Source organism: Eleutherodactylus coqui, chromosome 1 (assembly GCF_035609145.1).
Source record: "Eleutherodactylus coqui strain aEleCoq1 chromosome 1, aEleCoq1.hap1, whole genome shotgun sequence".
Lineage (NCBI taxonomy): Eukaryota > Metazoa > Chordata > Amphibia > Anura > Eleutherodactylidae > Eleutherodactylus > Eleutherodactylus coqui.
In genome coordinates this window covers 392,840,213-392,863,008 of record NC_089837.1, presented here as the reverse complement: position 1 = coordinate 392,863,008, position 22,796 = coordinate 392,840,213, and positions in this window count along the sequence as shown.

Sequence of the window (22,796 nt, the reverse complement as noted above, 5' to 3'; positions counted from 1 at the left end):
GAGTGGGCATGTACTTGAAAATGGCAATACTCGCTCGAGTACTTTGCCTTAACGAGTATGCTCGCTCATCTCTAATGATGATGATGATGATGGAGGATCTCACTTCTTCCATTAAAGTTAACCACAAGAAATCTTTGAAGACATGACATCATTGGATAAGTTTCCAAGAATCTTCTGAATATAAGTCTCTTTTGTTATTATATTTGTAAAAAGTCCAACAATGGCTTCAATTGCTTAATACATTTTCTCTATTTTTTTTTGTTTTACTTTTCCAGTTGTACTCCAGGGAACATTCAATCTTTCTGTTTTTCTTAGTTAAGTTTAGATAATAGTATATAATGTCTTTGTTCATATATAGAGTGCTGAAGGTACTTTATCTTATTCCTTATATACACTTACTAGCTGATATACCCGTCTTTGCTCTAGTTAATTTGAGATGGATATTTACATGTTGTTCGCACGGAAAGTTTAATGAAGTCAAGGTTACTTTAGGGTAACCGAGGAATAAAATATGTATACATATAGAGGAGCATTAGATTCTCCTCATGCTGCATGTACCGATGTTCCTCTGCAGAATGTACCACCCCTCCCACTCTCCTCATTTAGGCCCTTAAGAATGCTTGCGCTAAATTTCACACATGTAGGACATCGGGAAGTTACATTACATAGGGGTGCACTTACTTATGCAATTAGCATTGAATAATTGAGTTTTGACCCCTTTACTTTTCCCATGTAGAACCTAAAGAATGGTCCTCCTAAATTTTATGTTCGTACGATACCGGGAAGTTAGAGAATTAGATTAGGTACATTACCTAGGGATGCTAATATTTTTCACTTAGCATTGAAAAATCATGTTGTGACCACTTTACTTTTCCTATTTAGGACTTTAAAATGGTAGTGTTAAATTTAATGTTTATACGACACCGGGAAGTTACATTACATTGGAGCCAATTAGAGATGAGCGAACGTACTCGTCCGAGCTTGATGCTCGGGCGAATATTAGGGTGTTCGGGATGCTCGTTACTCTTAACGAGCACCACGCGGTGTTCGGGTTACTTTCACTTTCATCTCTGAGACGTTAGCGCGCTTTTCTGGCCAATTGAAAGACAGGGAAGGCATTACAACTTCCCCCTGTGACGTTCAAGCCCTATACCACCCCCCTGCTGTGAGTGGCTGGGGAGATCAGATGTCACCCGAGTATAAAAGTCGGCCCCTCCCGCGGCTCGCCTCAGATGCCTTGTGACATAGCTGAGGGAAAGTGCTGCTGGTGCCGGAGCTGCTGTAGGGAGAGTGTTAGGAGTGAGTGTAGGCTTCAAGAACCCCAACGGTCCTTCTTAGGGCCACATCTATCCGTGTGCAGTAGTGTGGAGGCTGCTGTTAGCAGTGTTGCCCATTTTTTTTTTTTTCAAAATCGGCTGTGCAGAGCATTGCGCCCTGCAGTAATACTACAGGGACAGAAGTGGTGGTTAGGCAGGGAGAGTGTTAGGAGTGAGTGTAGGCTTCAAGAACCCCAACGGTCCTTCTTAGGGCCACATTTAACCGTGTGCAGTACTGTGCAGGCTGCTGGTAGCAGTGTTGCATATTTTTTTTTTTTCAAAATCGGCTGTGCAGAGCATTGCGCCCTGCAGTAATACTACAGGGACAGAAGTGGTGGTTAGGCAGGGAGAGTGTTAGGAGTGAGTGTAGGCTTCAAGAACCCCAACGGTCCTTCTTAGGGCCACATTTAACCGTGAGCAGTACTGTGCAGGCTGCTGTTAGCAGTGTTGCATTTTTTTTTTTTTTCAAAATCGACTGTGCAGAGCATTGCGCCCTGCAGTAATACTACAGGGACAGAATTGTGTAGGCAGGGCCAGAAGACATATATTATTGATTGAATATAGTCAGTGGGCCTTTTCTTTAAAAAAAAAGGGAAACATTCTATTTGGCCTGCCTCTGACAGTCCTCAGCGTTCTGGGTACGTGTGTGGTGGGTGGAGAACGTAAACAAAAATCATACGCAGCCAGCTAAGTTTAACAGCAGGCTTGCGCCAATTTATTTCCTGCCTGGGAAATCACCGCTCTGCTGTAGTTAATAACTCTGCAACCCTGCAGTTCTGTGACACATTTGCAGGGCCAGAAGACATATTTATTATTGATTGAATATACGCAGTGGGCCTTTCCTTGAAAAAAAAGGGAAAACATTCTATTTGGCCTGCAGGCTTGCGCCAATTTATTTCCTGCCTGGGAAATCACCGCTCTGCTGTAGTTAATAACTCTGCAACCCTGCAGTTCTGTGACACATTTGCAGGGCCAGAAGACATATTTATTATTGATTGAATATACGCAGTGGGCCTTTCCTTGAAAAAAAAGGGAAAACATTCTATTTGGCCTGCAGGCTTGCGCCAATTTATTTCCTGCCTGGGAAATCACCGCTCTGCTGTAGTTAATAACTCTGCAACCCTGCAGTTCTGTGACACATTTGCAGGGCCAGAAGACATATTTATTATTGATTGAATATACGCAGTGGGCCTTTCCTTGAAAAAAAAAGGGAAAACATTCTATTTGGCCTGCAGGCTTGCGCCAATTTATTTCCTGCCTGGGAAATCACCGCTCTGCTGTAGTTAATAACTCTGCAACCCTGCAGTTCTGTGACACATTTGCAGGGCCAGAAGACATATTTATGATTGATTGAATATACGCAGTGGGCCTTTCCTTGAAAAAAAAAGGAAAACATTCTATTTGGCCTGCCTCTGACAGTCCTCAGCGTTCTGGGTACGTGTGTGGTGGGTGGAGAACGTAAATAAATCATACGCAGCCAGCTAAGTTTAACAGCAGGCTTGCGCCAATTTATTTCCTGGCTGGGAAATCAAATCACTGGTAATACACCATGCTGAGGGGTAGGGGTAGGCCTATAGGACGTGGACGCGGGCAAGGACGCGGAGGCCCAAGTCAGGGTGTGGGCACAGGCCGAGCCAGTGCGGTGGCCAGGGGTAGAGGCAGGGCCAGACCGAATAATCCACCAACTGGTTCCCAAAGCGCCCCCTCGCGCCATGCCACCCTGCAGAGGTCAAGGTGCTCTACGGTGTGGCAGTTTTTCACAGAGACGCCTGTCGACCGACGAACAGTGGTGTGCAACCTTTGTCGCGCCAAGATCAGCTGGGGAGGCACCACCACCAGCATGCGCAGGCATATGATGGCCAAGCACCCCACAAGGTGGGACGATGCCTGTTCACCGCCTCCGGTTTGCACCACTGCCTCTCCCCCTGTGCCCCAACCTGCCACTGAGATCCAACCCCCCTCTGAGGACACAGGCAGTACCGTCTCCTGGCCTGCACCCACACCCTCACCTCCGCTGCCCTCGGCCCCATCCAGCAATGTCTCTCAGCGTAGCGTCCAGACGTCGCTAGCGCCACAGTTTGAGCGCAAGCGCAAGTACGACGCCACGCAACCGCATGCTCAAGCGTTAAACGTGCACATTGCAAAATTGATCAGCCTAGAGATGCTGCCGTATAGGCTTGTGGAAACGGAGGCTTTCAAAAGCATGATGGCGGCGGCGGCCCCGCGCTACTCGGTTCCCAGTCGCCACTACTTTTCCCGATGTGCCGTCCCAGGCCTGCACGACCACGTCTCCCACAACATTGTACGCGCCCTCACCAACGCGGTTACTGCCAAGGTCCACTTAACAACAGACACGTGGACAAGCACAGGCGGGCAGGGCCACTATATCTCCCTGACGGCACATTGGGTGAATTTAGTGGAGGCTGGGACAGAGTCAGAGCCTGGGACCGCTCACGTCCTACCCACCCCCCGAATTGCGTGCCCCAGCTCGGTGCTGGTATCTGCGGGGGTGTATGCTTCCTCCACTAAACCACCCTCCTCCTCCTCCTCCGCAACCTCTGTCTCGCAATCAAGATGTGTCAGCAGCAGCACGTCGCCAGCAGTCGGTGTCACGCGGCGTGGAAGCACAGCGGTGGCCAAGCGTCAGCAGGCCGTGCTGAAACTACTCAGCTTAGGAGAGAAGAGCCACACGGCCCACGAACTGCTGCAGGGTCTGACAGAGCAGACCGACCGCTGGCTTGCGCCGCTGAGCCTCCAACCGGGCATGGTCATGTGTGACAACAGCCGTAACCTGGTGGCGGCTCTGCAGCTCAGCAGCCTCACGCACGTGCCATGCCTGGCCCATGTCTTTAATTTGGTGGTTCAGCGCTTTCTGAAAAGCTACCCCCACTTGTCATACCTGCTCGGAAAGGTGCGCCTGCTCTGCGCACATTTCCGCAAATCCCACACGCACGCTGCCACCCTGCGGACCCTGCAACATCGGTTTAATCTGCCAGTGCAACGACTGCTGTGCGACGTGCCCACACGGTGGAACTCTACGCTCCACATGTTGGCCAGACTCTATGAGCAGCGTAGAGCTATAGTGGAATACCAACTCCAACTTGCGCGCCACAGTGGGAGTCAGCCTCCTCAATTATTTACAGAAGAGTGGGCCTGGTTGGCAGCCATCTGCCAGGTCCTTGGAAAATTTGAGGAGTCTACCCAGATGGTGAGCGGGGATGCTGCAATCATTAGCGTCACGATTCCTCTGCTATGCCTCTTGAGAAGTTCCCTGCAAAGCATAAAGGCAGACGCTTTGGAATCAGAAACGGAGGCGGGGGAAGACAGTATGTCGCTGGATAGTCAGAGCAACCTCATGTCTATATCTCAGCGCGTTGAGGAGGAGGGGGAGGAGCATGAGGAGGAGGGGGAAGAGACAGCTTGGCCCGCTGCTGAGGGGACAGATGCTGCTTGCCTGTCATCCTTTCAGCGTGTATGGCCAGAGGAGGAGGAGGAGGATCTTGAAAGTGATCTTCCGAGTGAGGGCAGCCATGTGTTGCGTACAGGTACCCTGGCACACATGGCTGACTTCATGTTAGGATGCCTTTCTCGTGACCCTCGCGTTACACGCATTCTGGCCACTACGGTTTACTGGGTGTACACACTGCTCGATCCACGGTATAAGGAGAGCCTTTGCACTCTCATTCCCGAAGAGGAAAGGGGTTCGAGAATGATGCTATACCACAGGGCGCTGGTGGACAAACTGATGGTAAACTTCCCATCCGACAGCGCTAGTGGCAGAAGGCGCAGTTCCGAGGGCCAGGTAGCAGGGGAGGCGCAGAGATCAGGCAGCATGTACAGCGCAGGCAGGGGAACATTCTCCAAGGCCTTTGCCAGCTTTATGGCTCCCCAGCAAGACTGTGTCACCGGTCCCCAGTCAAGGCTGAGTTAGCGGGAGCACTGTAAAAGGATGGTGAAGGAGTACGTAGCCGATTGCAGCACCGTCCTTGGTGACGCCTCTGCCCCCTACAACTACTGGGTGTTGAAGCTGGACACGTGGCCTGAACTCGCGCTGTATGCCCTGGAGGTGCTTGCTTGTCTTGCGGCTAGCGTCTTGTCAGAGAGGGTGTTTAGTGCGGCTGGGGGAATCATCACAGATAAGCGTGCCCGCCTGTCAACCGACAGTGCCGACAGGCTTACACTCATCAAGATGAACAAAGCCTGGATTTCCCCAGACTTCTCTTCTCCACCAGCGGACAGCAGCGATACGTAAGCAATACGTAGGCTGCACCCGCGGATGGAAGCATCGTTCTCTCTCACCATCCAAAACGGGGACATTTCTGCTTCATCAATCTGTGTATAATATTCCTCCTCCTCCTCCTGCTCCTCCTCCTGAAACCTCACGTAATCATGCCGAACTGGCAATTTTTCTTAGGGCCACAAGGCTCACTCATATAATTTTTCTAAACAATTTTTATACGTTTCAATGCTCTTAAAAGCGTTGAAACTTTAACTTGAACCAATTTTTCGTTAAACTGGGCTGCCTCCAGGCCTAGTTACCACTTAAGCCACATTAACCAAAGCGATTAATGGGTTTCACCTGCCATCTTGGTTGGGCATGGCCAATTTTTTCTGAGGTACATTAGTACTGTTGCTACACCAATTTTTTGGGGCCCTCACCTACAGTGTAATCATAGCAATTTGTATGTTCTTCGCCTGCACTCATGGTACAGAAGTGTGTGTGGGGTTGGCCTACACTTTAGCTACATAAATGTAACTAGGGCCTTGGCTATACTGCAGCTACTGAAATGGAACTAAGACTGCGCTCCCACTATACTGCTGCTTCGGAATTGTTACTGGGGCCTGTCTTGAGTGCTACTATTGCTGACATGGAACGAAGACTGCGCTCCCACTATACTGCTGCTTCGGAATTGTTACTGGGGCCTGTCTTGAGTGCTACTATTGCTGACATGGAACGAAGACTGCGCTCCTCCTATAATGCTGCTAGTGATATGTTAGTGGGGCCTGTCCTAATGCTACGGCTGAAATGTTACGAATTCTGGGCTCTGCCTATACCGCTGCTAATGGTATGTCTCTGGGGTGTGGAAACAGAGGCTTCCCAAAGACATGATGGCGGCGAGGCAGTGTGTGCCTGCGGTTCCTCCTCATGGCAGACGCACTTATAAATAGACATGAGGGTGGTGTGCCATGAGGGCTGCTGAAGGCTGCGCAGGGACACTTTGGTGTGCGCTGTGGACACTGGGTCGTGCGGGGGGTTGGTCAGCATGTAACCCAGGAGAAGTGGCAGCGGAGTGTCATGCAGGCAGTGATTGTGCTTTGTTGGAGGTAGTGTGGTGCTTAGCTAAGGTATGCATTGCTAATGAGGGCTTTTCAGAAGTAAAAGTTGTTGGGAGGGGGGGGGCACTCTTGCCGGTATTGTGGCTTAATAGTGGGACCTGTGAACTTGAGATGCAGCCCAACATGTAGCCCCTCGCCTGCCCTATCCGTTTCTGTGTCGATCCCATCACTTTCTTGAATTGCCCAGATTTTCACACATGAAAACCTTAGCGAGCATCGGCGAAATACAAAAATGCTCGGGTCGCCCATTGACTTCAATGGGGTTCGTTATTCGAAACGAACCCTCGAGCATCGCGATAATTTCGTCCCGAGTAACGAGCACCCGAGCATTTTGGTGCTCGCTCATCTCTAGAGCCAATACTTTTGCACTTTGCATTGAATAATCAGGTTGTGACCCCTTTACTTTTCCTATTTAGAACCTAAAGAATGCTCCTGCCAAATTTCATGTTTGTACGACATCGAGAAGTTAGAGAATTAGATTTGGTACATTACACAGGGGTGCCAATACTTTTGCACTTAGCATTGAATAATCGAGTTGTGACCCCTTTACTTTTCTTATTTAGGACTTAAAGAATGCTCCTGCCAAATTTCATGTTTGTTTGACATCGGGAAGTTAGAGAATTAGGCGAGTCAGTCAGTCAGTGAGGCCTTTTACCTTTATATAAATAGATTTTGTAGATAATCTAATATTTAGTAAAAAAAAAAGATAGATTTGATTGTAAACTTTCTTATTTACTTGTTTCTTTATAAAAATTCAATAAACATAGAATGAAAAATTAAACTACCTAAATTTTCCCTTCGGAAATCTTATGATGTTGAAGAGGCAGAGGTCACCCATCCAGAATGTTGCTATGGAGCGCAGTCTTTTCTAGTTATGTGCATATACATATTTTACCTGTCAAAAGTTTTAGAACACTTCAATTTTTCCAGTCATTTTCGGCATTAACAAAGTTCAAGTCCAGCAAATAAAGTGAAATGGTTCCAAGGTTCAAAACTAAATAAAATAAATAAAACAAGTATGAAATTTTAACCTGAATTGCAATAATAGTCTGAATTTATACTTTTATCCAAATGGCTTTTTCAGGGAGCATATCATATCAAGACAGCTGCACTGCAGCACATAAAGCAAATTATGGTTTAAAATTGGATGCAAACTATTCTTACAAGTGTCTCAACTTTGTAGATTACTTTCAAACCCTCTGACTCTTTATAATCGGTGTTGATACAGACTGCATTACACTTTCTAGGGCAGGACTTGGACAGTTTCCCTCTTCAGAACAATGCACATTGCTGTTATAATAGCATGAAAAGGGCAATTAATCAAAGAAGACAGACAATTGTAACCCTTAGAAGTGTAGGTCTGTCTTACAGAAACATTGCCAAGAAAGCCAAGGTGGCAGTCAGTGCAGTTTCTCATACCATCAAAAGCCACTTGGAAACTGGAGAAAACTCTGACAGGAAGAGATCTGGCAGACCAAAGGCCACTACAAGATCAGATGACAAGTTTTCGAGAGTCAACAGTTTGCATGATCAGCCCTTCACAGCACAAAATCATTAAGCGCAGCTTAATGCAGCAAACAAATAATTTCAACTGTGAAGATAAGACTTCTATCTACAGTTTTGACAGGTTAAAGGGGTTCTGTTATTAGAAAAACAAAATCCTATACCTACTTGTTCCTCCCCAGGCAATCTTTTTACCGCATCTTCTCCTCACTGTTCTTCTCCTGGCTCCTCTAGTCACCTAGGTCACCTCACCTCCAGCAGGGAGGATCTTCCACTTCCTGTGACGTTACATACATTCACCACAGTCGCCTTCCTGCAGCTCAGGGTAGGCTACATCACTCGTGACGTAGTTTTTTTACATGTGCTGCTGAGCTGAATTTCTCCCTTTCTGTATGTGATTTTTTATTTTTTTCTTGCCCAGATGTTCTTTGCACTTCCGTAATACCATTCTGTTAGTCACCGCCTACTGTTTAAGTTTGTTCAGATCTTTTTGAATTATCTCTCAAGTCTCCAGACTTAAATTCCTCTGAGTTTATTTGGGAAAAACTGGACAGAAGAGTGAAAGCAAAGCAACCTCCAGCAGCACATTCTGAATAATTTCTGAGTGCAATTGTAGAAATAATGCCTTGATTGTTTAAAGCTGTTATATCAGCTATAGGTGGCTAGTTTGACGAGTGAAAAATCTAGATTTAATTTGGTGAAACTAAGTTAAGCCTTTATTTTTATTCATCTTAATTGTTTATTTGTTATATGCTTTCATTTCAAAGTACATTTGAGACATAAAACTTTTGACTAGTAGTGACATTAGAGGTTTAGTCACTACTCAGAATTGCCATCTTCCTAATTCAAGTTGGTTGGCATCACTCTCAAGAACATAATTTTACACCCAGAATTTCTTTAAGTTTCAGATGTATTTATTGAATTTTGAATAAAAATATGACAACAAACTGCCTTAAAGACCCCACGCAGGGGAATATAGATAGACACATAGTGAAAGGCATTTGTATAATGCGATATAAAACAGTGAAAAGAACATAACAAAACAACACTAAAGATCACATTGTAGAGAAGTTTATGTATCATTAAATCTAAGGGATTTCAACGAGATTAGTTACTGAGGTTTGGTTCTGGATAAATGAAATAGGTTGTTACTACAGATGAGGAGCCCCGGGGATGTTGGGTAATTCTTCCAATGGACATATGGGGTTTTAAAAGTTTGAAATATAGTAATGTAGGTTTGGTACATTGACAAAGGATTTTTTCAAACCTCGTTACCTTGATGAGACGTATGGCCGTCAATTTCTCGTAGAGAAGTATCCTATTAATACGTTGAATGAGTGGATCAAATGGGAGTTGGGATTTTTTTCACTGCTGTGCTATATCAATATGGGGCAGCCATGATGATATATTGTAGTTTGAATGGAGCATTGTGAATACCAGTAGGTTTATTTCCTAGTAACACAATAAAGGGGTTTAGTCCTGGGGAGGTGCCCACTACTGAAACGATAAGGGGAGCTACTTTTTTCCAGCATTTGAGCTACTGGGCAGGACCACCAAATGTGAAGTTGTGATCCAACACTTTTACAACTTCTGAAACATAAATTAGAGTCTTCAGGATGAGTGGCATGGATTTGGGTTGGTACAAGGTATTCTCTATGCAATACCCCCAGTGATGATTCCCTTAGGGTAACTTGCAAACTATTCTTGCTTAATGTTTGACAAAAATGATGCCATCTCTCCAGCATCAGAGTGGAGTTTAGGTATTTTTCCCATTGGAGCATATTTGGTAATTTCTTATTTTGTAATGCTCCATTCAAGATGCTATAAAGTTGTGAAAGAATACCAGGATACATGGGGGGAATATTTATATATGGCTTCTAGAGGATTCAGTCCTATTTCAGTTGAGGAGGGAAGAAGAGACAACCAAAAGTGGAAGATTTGAGTGTTTCTCCGCCATTCCTCCAGCAGAGGTTGAAATTGGTTATTTAAATAGGACAGTTATATTAGCTTACCGCTTATTAAAAAGTCTAATAGGGTACTATGTTTGTTAGCCACCACACAAATTGGGGGACATCTAATCCTGGGGGAAATGCTGGACTAGAAAGGAGAATGCCAGAACTTCTTTAAAGCGTGACAACTGCTGGTTTTATTAATCTCAGTAACTGTTAACAGTATTTTACATTGTACATTCACCGGTTCACAAAATAAACCCTGACAATCTGGTCACTCACTATACTTCAATTTTGGCCACTAATATTCGGCCTAATCCCATAACTCATTCACAAAACAGAAAGTCCTTTTACCACCAGTCTCGTTGTAGTCCAAGCAGTTTCTTCTCAAACACCATTTGGGTTCACCCCTGCCCTACCCAGGAGTCTTAAGCTGACTGCTGAGGGAATTGCCTCACTTTTTACCAAACCTTGTCAGGTATCACCTAATTAACAACTTGAGGCACCCTGCCAAAACAGTGTTATAGAGAACTCTAGAGGCAATATCTGTTACTGTTTGTCCTGCTTATACCAGCAAATTCTAAAGGAATGTCTGTGAGCGGAATCTCAAGAGAACATGCATCATGCAGTAAGACAGAGACCCAAAGCTCATAAGTCATTCTACAAAAGAATGGTTATAAAAGAATAAAGTTAAAGTTTTGGAATGGCCAAGTTAAAGTCCTGACCTTAATCCTTTAGAAATGATGGGGAAGGACCTGAAGCGAACAGTTCATGGGAAAAAAAACACCAACATAAGAGAGCTAAAGCCCTTTTGTATGGAGGAACAGGTTAAATTCCTCCAAGCTCATATGCAGGATTAATCAACAAGTATGGAGTTATTGCTGTATAAGGGGGTCTCACCGATACTGAAAGAAAAGGTTCACATACTTTTGCCACTCACAGACCTGTGATTTGGGATCATTTTCCTCAATAAATATGACTTAGGGCTTTTACCCACTAGCGTTTTTTTTTACGCTGCATTTTTTTAAAATGGGACTTTCTAATGTTAAAATCGCATCGCACAAAAATCGCAAGTTTGTCCCTTTGCGATTTTTGTGCAATGTGATTTTAACATTAGAAGGTCCTATTGAAAAAAAAACAGCAATATCACAGCATTAGAAAAACCGCTAGTGGGTATAAGCCCTTAGTCTAATCTTTTTTACTCATTTGTTTGATTTGCTTCTTTTTATCTAGTTTTAGGACTTGTGTAAAAATCTAAAATAGTTTTAGGTCAAATATAAGCATAAATATGGAAAATTTAGAAGGGTTCACAAACTTTCAAGCACCACTGTATGTATACTATATGTGCACATATAAGGTATATATTTTGTGCACATGGGGCTTTTGACTCTCAACTGGATAACTAATCAGAACAATGGAAACTGCAATTCAATGGTTTGAAATATAAAATAATGTACTTGTAAAGAAGGAATCCTTAAACTGTGTATTGTAGCTGGATGAGTGCGGGCACAATTATGCATATGGTTTGAGAATGCCATGTGGTGCAGACCTATTGTAGAGATGTCCTCAAGTTTATAAAGGCACACCTAGGGGCCCCGCACATCCTGCATCCTAAAATGTATCTCTTTGGCCTTGTGGGGGACATTCCGGTTGACACAGTCATATACACTTTATATAAATTGCTGTTCTTTTATGCTAAAAAAGTTATATTGCTTAACTGGAAACAAGAAAAACCTACTAGGGCTGCTTGGCAGCAAGAAGTAAATAAGGTTATTTCTCTATATAAATTGACATAGATAGCCCAAGGCTGCCCCGTCAAATTTCCTAAGGTATTGGGCCAGTGGATTGACTGCCCTAATACTGCGTCAGGCATATCTGACTAGCTTCTTGGCCAGGGGGAAATTTGGAGGTTTTTCTTTTTCAACTCCTCACTATGCGCAGGGATATTGAATGCTTACTGTGATGACAGTCGTATCGTGGGTAAAACCTTTGTTTTTATGTTTTAGTTACTGCTATTTCCCAGGTTGGGAATCTTGGGTTCTGTATTGGGGGGGAAATAAATAAAAGGGTAGATGTAACTATGTAAGTACGGGAGTTATACAAGAGTTCTGATTATTGAAATTTACAAAACACTGCTGATATCTCTTCCTATGCAGATTTGTATTATATTGTGTGAGAATACCCAATAAACATTTCTTAAAAAAAACCAAAACTGTCTTTTTAACAGCAGTTGTGTGTTAGCTGTGACTTCAGAAGAGAAGGATATAGTGGTTCCAATTTCTGATAGCTACAATATCCAGAGTGTGGGCAGGCATCAGGGAAAGAAAGTAAAATACGTGTCTACATAATAATAATTTTTATTTGTATTGCGCCAACATATTCCGCAGCGCTTACATAGACAGGGGGAATACAGAAAGACAAAAGTAAAAAAATTACAGAACCACGGTTACATAGTAATCAGTTGATGGAAACAATAGAGGGGAGGGTCCTGCTCCAACCAGCTTACATACTACAGATAATGGGGTGATACAGAAGGCAAATGGGCTGGAGATGTGCACGGTTTGACTGCAGGGGCAGTTGATGGTAGCTAGAAGGGATTGCAGTCAGTAGGTCACGAACCATGTTATCAGGCGGTGTACAGAGGGGTTTGTTTAGGGAATGCGGTATGCCTCCCTGAAGAGGTGCATTTTTAGAGCACGGCTGAAGTTATGTGAGTCCTGGATTGCCTAAGTATCCTTTGGTAGTGCGTTCCAGAGGACTGGTGCTGCTCTGGAGTAGTCTTGGACACAGGAATGAGAAGTTTGAATTAGAGAGGGGCGCAGTCTAGTTTCGTTAGCAGAGCTGAGAGCCCGGGCTGGGTGATGGATTGAGATGAGGGAGGCAATATAGGGTGGCACTGCACTGTGGAGGGCTTTGTGGATGAAGGTAGCGAGTTTAAATTGAATTCTGTATTTAACGGGTAGCCAGTGCAGTGACTGGCACAGGGCAGAGGCATCCGAGTAGCGGCTGGACAGGAAGATGAGCCTGGCTGCTGCATTCAGGATGGATTGGAGAGGGTAGTGTCTTGTGCAGGGGAGGCCAATCAGCAATGAGTTGCAATAATTGAGCCGAGAGTGGATGAGGGCAACAATAAGAGTTTTTAGCGTGTCCATGGTGAGGAAAGAGCGAATTCTTGCAATGCTAGAAGTATGACCAGTAGAGAGAGGGAGATTTTGATCCTTCTCTACAAACCTGTATTAAGACTACATCAGGTATACTGCATTTAGTTCTGGAGACCTCATCTACAGAAAGATATTCATAAAATAGAAGATTTATAGTCCAAAGATGGACTATAAAAATGGTGGAAGCATAAAAATTAGCAGGACAGATCTAAATAACCTAATTTGTACAGCCTGGAGGAAAGAAAGGAAAGGGGCACTTTGGTTAGAATATTTAATAAAAATATGGACTAGTATAGAACGTCATCTGGGCTTAGAAAGGGGTTTTGTGTGTTTTACTTTTGCTTTTTTATTGTCTGAGAGCCCCTTTCCTGAAGCACCCTTATTTGCTTCTCAGCCAAGTTCTGGGAGCATGTCCACGGTTCAGCAGTCTGCCAGCACTACACATGCGGGACTTCCATGCCTTCTGTGCCCAGAGCGCTTATTGTCCAATCAGACGTATGCCCGGAGGAGGAAGCCTGCCTTCCTGTCATGGCTGCATGTGGTTTGACAGGAAGAACAGGCACCCAGATACCTTGCTCAGGACCAGGAATGGGATGACTAATGATGATGTCAGATCATGGGGAGAAAGCACTATGGCAAGGAGATGGCCGTGTGATTTCACATGCACACCCATCACTCCCCATTCATTTAGGCTATGCGTCTGGTATAAGTCTGTGAAATTACTCAGCTGCGTTCCTATTATACAGCTCTCTCCCCGAGATCATTGTCATCGTCATTGTCATTTTGTCCCCGCATATTTCTCTTACTAAACACGTAGCCTCTGCAAAATACACTCATTGACAAACAAAAATAATGCACCAAGCAGGAGTTTTTGGAATCTAATGAAACTTTATACATGTGAATGTAATGATGATGTATGTGATTACAATATTAGCACGAAACGATAAGTTTATTGGGGAAAACGGTGCAATTCAAAGGAAGATCTAAGACCCTGTTGGGTCGCTCCTAGCCTGCATACATGCAGAGATACGGTCAGGCATAGAGGTATACAGGCTCTGTATGTTATCCTGCAGCACATTTGCACACAGATGTTGCAACTGAGCCTCTAGATCCTGCACACTCCTAAGCTGCTGAAGCTTGCGTCCTGGCTGGTCCTGTAAGTGCTCAAACAACGATAAATCTGCCAACCAGTCAGGCCAAGGAAGTGGGGCAACTTGGTGTAGGCATTCTTTGGAAACTCTTGCTGTGTGTGGCTGTACATTAATCTGCTGAAAAAATGCCTGTTGGAACTCCTGCCATGAGAGGCAACACATGTGGCCACCGGATTTCCAGCACGTCACAGAGAGTGTCCATTGTATCACAATGAGGGGGTGGCTGGCTATCATATGCAATGGCTCCCTAGACCATTACACCAGCAGTGAGTTACTCCAAAGCAAAGACTGGATTGAAGCGCTCACCACAAGGTCTTCATATTTGAACATGACTGTCATCTGCTGCCAAATAGAACCTGGATTAGACGCTAAAGACAATACGGCTCCAGTCCGTAGCAGTCCATGGTTCTTATTCATACCTTTGCAAACAAAGGTGTTGGCAGGACAAATATGACTCATAATGGGTGCTGTGACACCAAATTTCCTTCTACTAAGTGTCTGTAAGGAAGGTGCCACCTGTTTCTGGATGGTGGATAATGAAATTGTTGGATCTGCTTGTGCTTTTCGGCAGATCAAACGATCCTGTCTACTGGTGGTCTGTCTTAGCCATCTGGAGCCTGTTCGCCGTGTGTGCGTGTCCTCATATAAGCAACACTTGCTAGCAGTGTCTAATCGTACCACAACTGTAATCATTTACATATCTACCTGAGACATAACTGCATGCCGAGCTTTGCAGCAATCCAACCTTTCTCTTTGGGTGCATTATATTTTTGGCAATGCGTGTACATTCATAGTTGTTCTACTTTGCAGACGCTGTGTGTGCAGTAATAGACAGGAGCAGGAACAAAAGATCATCTATGAGCTTTACGTAATCCCTTGAAGCACACCAGCAAGGACCTAACCTCCTCTCTTCCTCTAATCTGTTTTGGTGCCTGTGCTGCTAGAGACGGATTACACATTGTAGCCAGCAGTGGACTGCAAATTAACATGAAGGGAGACCCGGAAGGGACGTCATTTTAGCACCTTTTTACAAGAGTATGGGCTCCTCCATACGAGAGCATTTGCGCTGCGTATTACATGCACAATTTGTGTGTGACTAATAGGCAGTGAACAAAACCCATTGATTTCAAAGGGTTCATTCACATGAGTGTATTTTTTTTATCAGATGTGCGTTTGCATGAAAAAATATGCGCCATGTCTTATTTTAGTGTGTATTATGCAGCGTAGAAGCCTATTGAAATCAATGGGTGTGTGTGAATAAGCGTTAAAGATGCAGGAAAGCAATGCAATTTCATGTGTTTTTTTCTTGCGTATGCAAGAACCCCAAAACAATGAGGTAGAAGCCAATTTTTCCCATTTAACTGTATAAAAATCCTTTCTAAATCCAAGTCTGGAAATCAGAATAATCCCTGGATCACTGACCCTTCTGTAGTATAATCAGTGACTATAACATGTAATATTACACTCAAGAAAGGCATCCAGGTCCCTCTTAAACTCTTTTAGTGAGTTCAGCATTACCACGTCCTCAGGCAGAGAGTTCCACAGTCTCACTGCTCTTACAGTAAAGAACCCCCTTCCAAATTGGTGTAGAAATTATTTTCTCTAGACGTAGAGGAAGCCCTCTTGTTACTGTCACAGTCCTGGGTCTAAACAGATGATGGGAGAGATCTCAGTATTGTCCCCTGATATATCTATAGTTATTAGGTCACTTCTCTGCCATCGTTTTTCTAAAGTGAATAACCACAATTTTGATAACCTCTCTGGGTATTGTAGTCTGCCCATTCCATTTATTGCTTTAGTTGCCCGTCTTTGAACCCACTTAAGCTCTGATATGTCCTTCTTGTGTACCAGTGCCCAAAACTGTATACAATATTCCATGTATGGTCTGACCAATGATTTATAAAGAACAATGTTCTTGTTAACTGCCCCTAGACCTTATTTGATGCTCGCCATGATCCTATTTGCCTAGGCAGCAGCTGCCTGATACTGGCTGTTCCAGTTTACAGTAAACTGAAATTCCCAATATTTTTTGCATGTCAGTTTTGTCCAGTGGTTTCCCATTAAGACCTCATGTGCACGGGCGGATTTGCCTTGCGGAATCCAGAGCAGGTGTCCACCTCCGAATTCCGCAGCAAACACTGACCATAGCATCCTGTGGAAAAGCAATTCTTCATGCACACAAGTAGAAACCAATTGTGCATGGATTCCACGCTGACCGCTTCCATTGAAGTCAATGGAAAACGTCTGATCTGTGACCCTTCCTCAATTGACGTTGTGGAAAGGTCGCGCCTAGTGATAACGAAAAGGATGTGAAAAGAACTGGTATGGAGGCGCAACCCTCTAAGCTACTAGAAGATGTAGATCAAAGTCCTATGTGTGATGGTGAAAGCACTTCTTTTTTATTTTTTCCCAAATTAAAAACCAGCAATAGAATACGCGTTTCGGGGAAGAACCCCTTAGTCAGTTCGGCTGGATAGGACAACAGGATGCCTGGGGGGTGACACGATTCCAAAGGTGTATTGGATGTGTCGGAGGTCCTGTGTGCAGGACAGGGGAGAAAAAAGCGCCTAGTGATGACGCAGAAAAGCAGGAGCTTAAACAAAAAATCTGTACTGCACATGTCCAATGGCGAGCGGTGCAGACTATCCGCAGTACAGATGAGGAAAAAGAAAAGCAGGTACACTCAGACGCCGCTGCTGCCAGGGCCGGATTCCGCTGCGGAATTTGAACCACCCATGTGCATGAGGCCTTAGTGTGTAATAGTGATATGTATTTCACCTGCCTATGTGCATAACTGTACATTTATCAGTGTCACTTTTCTGCCCAAGCCCCCAATTTATCTAGATCCACTTGCCACCGTATACTGTCCTATCTTGTGTTAGTTCCTTTACATAGTTTTATATCATCTGCAAATATGATATATTTGCAGATGATATAAAATATTTTACTGTACAATCTTTCCACCAGTTCATTAATAAATATATTAAAAAGTATAGGGTCCAAAACTGCCCCCTGTGGTACCCTACTAGTAACAGTGACCTAATCTGAGTATGTACCATTAATGACCAACCTCTGCTTTCTATCATTCAGCCAGTAACTTACCCACTTGCACACATTCTCGTCCAGACCAAGCATTCTAATTTTCTATACCAACCTTGTATGCAGCACAGTATCAAGCACTTTGGAAAAGTCAAGATATACAACATCCAATGACTCTCCCTAGTCCAGTCTAGAACTTACCTCTTCATAGTAGCTGATCATATTGGTTTGACAGGAGCGATCTCTAATGCTGAGATGGCATTATACAGCGATTTTTCTTGAGATACTCCAGGATAGCATCTCTTAGAAACTATACAAACATTATACCCACAATAGAAGTAAGACTGACCGGCCTTCCAGGCTCATGTTTCAACCCCTTTTTAAATATTGGCCCCACATTGGCAATGCGCCAATTCAGTGGAACCTACCCCATCACTTTAGAGTCCTTAAATATAAGATACAATGGTCTATCACATTACTTATTTCCCTTAAGGTCTCTTTCACACAGGCTACAAAATCATCGCTACAAAACAAATGTATGTGGAGCTCATGGTGTCCAATTGTTTTTTTCACATGAGAGATGTTTTGTAGCCCGAAAGAACCCATGGAAACCATGAGCTTTACATACATGTGTTTTATAGCGATGATTTTGTAGTGAGATTTTGTAGCTCATGTGAAACAGGCCTTTAAAACCTTGGGGTGTATGCGATCGGGACCCAGTGATTTGTCTATTTCAATCTTTTTAAGGTAGCTCTGCACTTCTTGCTGGGTTAAACTGGTGACATTTAGTGGAGAGTTTACTTTATTACTCTGCATCTCTAACATTTCATTTTCCTCTGTGAATACACTGGAGAAAAAACTATTTACCAAATTTGCTTTCTCCTCATCATCCACTACACTTTTTCCTACATTATTTATTAAAGGGCCAACATTTTAAGTATTAATCTTCCTACTATTTATATAATTGCAGAACAGTTTAGAATTAGTTTTGTTTTCTTTGGCAATGTGTCCCTCTGTCTCCACCTTTGCTGCTTTTATCTGCTTTTTACATAATTCTTATAGGTTTTTAGTGCTTGTTTGCTACCTTCTTGTTTTAGTAGTTGCTCTTCCTTTGTATTTGTTTTAGTATCCTTAGAATAAGAAGTCAGTATGTGGTCAGTGGGGGTCTTACTCTCGGGCGAGCTTCTGTTCCTTTTGCTGCCATACTTTTATCAGCAGCCTCTCAGAGTATTACATCACCACGTCATTAAAGTGAAGAGCACTGTCCTATTGAAGATTCGGACCCCCACTGATCAGATATTAATGGCTTATGGAGACTACAGTAGCATGTTAAATCCATACATTGAGCATCTGTCACAAGATTATCATGCCTCTTGTCAGTAGGATGTGTCCCTACACTGTGTAATACTGTAAGTGATGAGTGGGCACTGTTTATTTGTAGGGAGCCTTTTTGACTATGAGAGTGTTAATGCACAGCTTTCAAGTTATTCGTACATTTCCAGGAAGAATAACGTGAATGATGCAATGCAGTCTTCTAGGGAAAAATAAAGTACTCTAGAATTGTTATTTCATGGGTAATACTGCAGTGTGTTGGAACGCGCTACAGATGGTTAGATTGGCAGTAGGTAACTTGGATCACGGTGGTTATTACCAACACTTTCCTCCACCAATAGCACCTGCCGTGATTGAAATAGGTGTTTATGCTTTGTACAATAAATGATAATCATGACGCCAGTGCTATGTAGCACAATGATGGAATTAGAAGCAACAATGCAGAATCAGTAGGGTTCACTTTTGCTTGCACTTGTAGTTATCCACTGATTTACAACTTTAATAATACATTTACATCATTTACAACTTACAATATAATAATACATTTGCATTAAAATTGATAAATAGCAGTATATTTGTATACAAGCAGAAGTGGCAGGAGACTGGCTGAGCTGACTGTGAACCCAATTGGATTTCTCAAATAGGGTAGAATGGTGTTTACATGTAGAAATGGCCTTAGTACTCGGGACAGACCTGTGTCGTACTTTCTAGCCCTGCTATTTGAGTACAGTGACTAACCCCACTTTCCTAGAAGAGGCCTGAGGTGCTAGGTAGCACTTTCTCACATGGTTCCGGATTCGTATTTCCTTGCTGCAGGTTGTGAGTCTTGGCTGAGGATTCTGCTTTGTTTTCTTTATTAAAGGAAAATTGCACAGTACATAATAAAATCATAACGAAATTGACTCAGTGTTACATAGATTACATGCTGTGCTATAACTTGCTTAATCGTAGTAGTATAACGTTTTCCTTGTATATTTTCCATGTAAGTAACAATAAACTTTAACAGATAAACCTGGACTGTCTATGTCGATTGTTTAAACTCTTTGTGGGATAAGGCTCTGCATTTTCTATTTGTTAAGAAGAGGTGGACACCGGAGCACATGTAGGGGGGGAGAGGGGGTATTAGCCTGGGAGTTCAGTCCGTGGATAAGGTGGAGTTGGTATCCAACCAAATATCCCATATTTTTTGAAATTTATTTGGACAACCTCTATTTTGATAGATGATTTTCTCGTAAGAGATTACTGTGTTTACTGACCGAACCCATCCTGAAATCGTTGGGACTCCCGCAGCCATCCAATGAGTGGCTATTGTTTTGCGTGCCAAGAACAGGGTCTTCTGTAGAAAGATGCGGGTGTGGTGCGGCCACACCTCCTCCTCCAGTAGGCCAAACAGAATTGCCTTGGGGTCCATCCCAATATTAAGGGGGGATGGTAATAGTGAGTTTATGAAGGATCAAATGCCAGAAGTTAGCCTCTGGTTGATGGCATCTATGGCAGGAGTTTGAGGAAGAATTGCCCATTTTATATAGTCGGTTGGGTGTGAGTGGCTGAGGATTCTGGATACCTTCCGATCCACTATACACGTTTCTCCACTTTTCCCACTGTATCATCAGCATCTCCGACAGATTCCTCACACACGTCCTACCCGTACAGGTTTTTTTCAGCAGGATCTTCCGTCACTTAGGCAACCAATCCTCCAAACTCAGGCTCCATATTGTTCTCACACCACTATCTTCTGGCCAATCCTGTTATTTCTCTCCATTGGCAAACTGGCCAATAAGAAAAATCACTGCCTGCAACCAATAACAAAGGTTTATCATACCTTGTTGCTAGACAAACTGCCTTACTCTTCAGTGGCACTGTTTTAACCCATTCCTGGACCTGGGTAAGTGTAAAAACTACCTCAGTTTCTCTTTAGAGATTTGTAGTACCCTTCTGGGTCACTACAATACAGGTGGTGTGGACCAAGTACATTTGCCCTGTCACAGGTGGTGCATTTTATTTTTCTGATATATGGGGGAGTGATATTTAATGTTGACTGGTTGGGTTTGTGTGGCAGGGCTGCTTTTTTCCAGTCAGGCCTTGCCCATAACCAGTATAAGCCTTATCAAGCAGAAGGTAAGAAGATGGCAGTAAGGCACTAAGATACTTACGACAGGCAGAGAACTCAACAATCGTGTACCTGCCAGTTGGTGCGTTTAAAAAACAGAAGTAAAGATTTTACCCAAGTGCGCTTAGAGACCCTCAAGAGCAGAAGACTTAAAGGGGTTGTCTCGCGAAAGCAAGTGGGGTTAAGCACTTCTGTATGGCCATATTAATGCACTTTGTAATATACATCGTGCATTAAATATGAGCCATACAAAAGTTATTCACTTACCTTCCCTGTGCTGGCGTCCCCGTCTCCATGGCTCTGTCTAACTTCAGCGTCTAATCTCCCGATTAGACGCGCTTGCGCAGAAGGGTCTTCTGTCTTCGGCTCGGTCTAGCACGAGCAGCGTTCTGGCTCCGCCCCCTTCTACGCGCCATCGCGTAGCTCCGCCCCGTCACGTGTGCCGATTCCAGCCAATCAGGAGGCTGGAATCGGCACACGTGATGGGGCGGAGCTACGCGATGACGCTTAGAAGGGGCGGAGCCAGAACATCGCTGCTGCCGGACAGACCCGAAGGCAGAAGACCCTTCTGCGCAAGCGCGTCTAATCGGGAGATTAGACGCTGAAGTTAGACGGAGCCATGGAGACGGGAACGCCAGCGCAGGGAAGGTAAGTGAATAACTTCTGTATGGCTCATATTTAATGCACGATGTATATTACAAAGTGCATTAATATGGCCATACAGAAGTGCTTAACCCCACTTGCTTTCGCGAGACAACCCCTTTAAGCACCTGCCAATTTTGCCCCGCAATGATACCAATCCTGACAGTATATACTCTGTGTGCTGCTGTTCTCCAATTTAAGTTTTAGGTTTGACTCAAAAACACTGGATATAATCTATGGCACCGTGCTATAAAAAAATTATGCAAACAAAAGAACTTACCATTTAGTTTTAAAAGATTTTATTATAGTGGCAAAATCTGGAACTTACATCAATTATGCAAGAATGATCCCCTCGTAGGGGGCAACAAAAAAGTACTTACCATTTATACTTGATCCAATACTGAGTCCCTGACGCTACTTAACTGAAAGATGGGACATCTTGATGGAGCTGGTTATCATAACAGCACTGAATCTAGATGAGTTTAGATATCCATTGTTGTCATGCCCTGAATGTGCCCACAGTTATTAGGTAGTGACCCCAACATTTGTCACACTGTTTATCGTGATCCTCCTGGTACATGAGCGGAATGTCAGAACTGCAGTGAAGGCTAAAGTTACAGGCAACACAGGGGAAAAGGGGCTTAATTAACTCTGCATAACAACCCCTCGAAGGGATATTAGCGCTTGTCACCTACCATTTGTTACCAGATAAATCAGAAACAGCTGGATAGAAAATTCAAAAATTATTTTGTATTTAAGAGGACATACAAACTGGAAGAAGGATCACATTTTCCCCATCAGCAAGATCTTGAAATTGGCAAATTTGCAGTTTTCCTATTCTCGATAAGCACTTTAGATAATTTACATATTTAGATAATTCAGTAAAAGCTCAAATGAACATCTGAAGGTTACAGTAATTCCATCCCACGGGCATAAATGTAGTCAAATATAAACATAGAAATATTATGAAATTTTTTTTGAACATTCAAGAAATATTCTATAATTTACATTAATCTACACTTTGCATGTAAGGATGATTTCACCATCTGTGTTCGGGGAGCAGCTTTCCTGTTCTGTTCGGGGAGCAGAAAGGGGGAATCCCCATGGCCAAACAACTCCATCTCTGAACGGAACCGAAAAGCAGCAGGACAGACCTCATTGACTATAATGAGGTCCGTCCACTTTCCATCCAGCTGCCTGGTTGGAGCTGCAGATGCAGATATGAAAGCGGCCGTACTTCTATGGAGGACACTGTG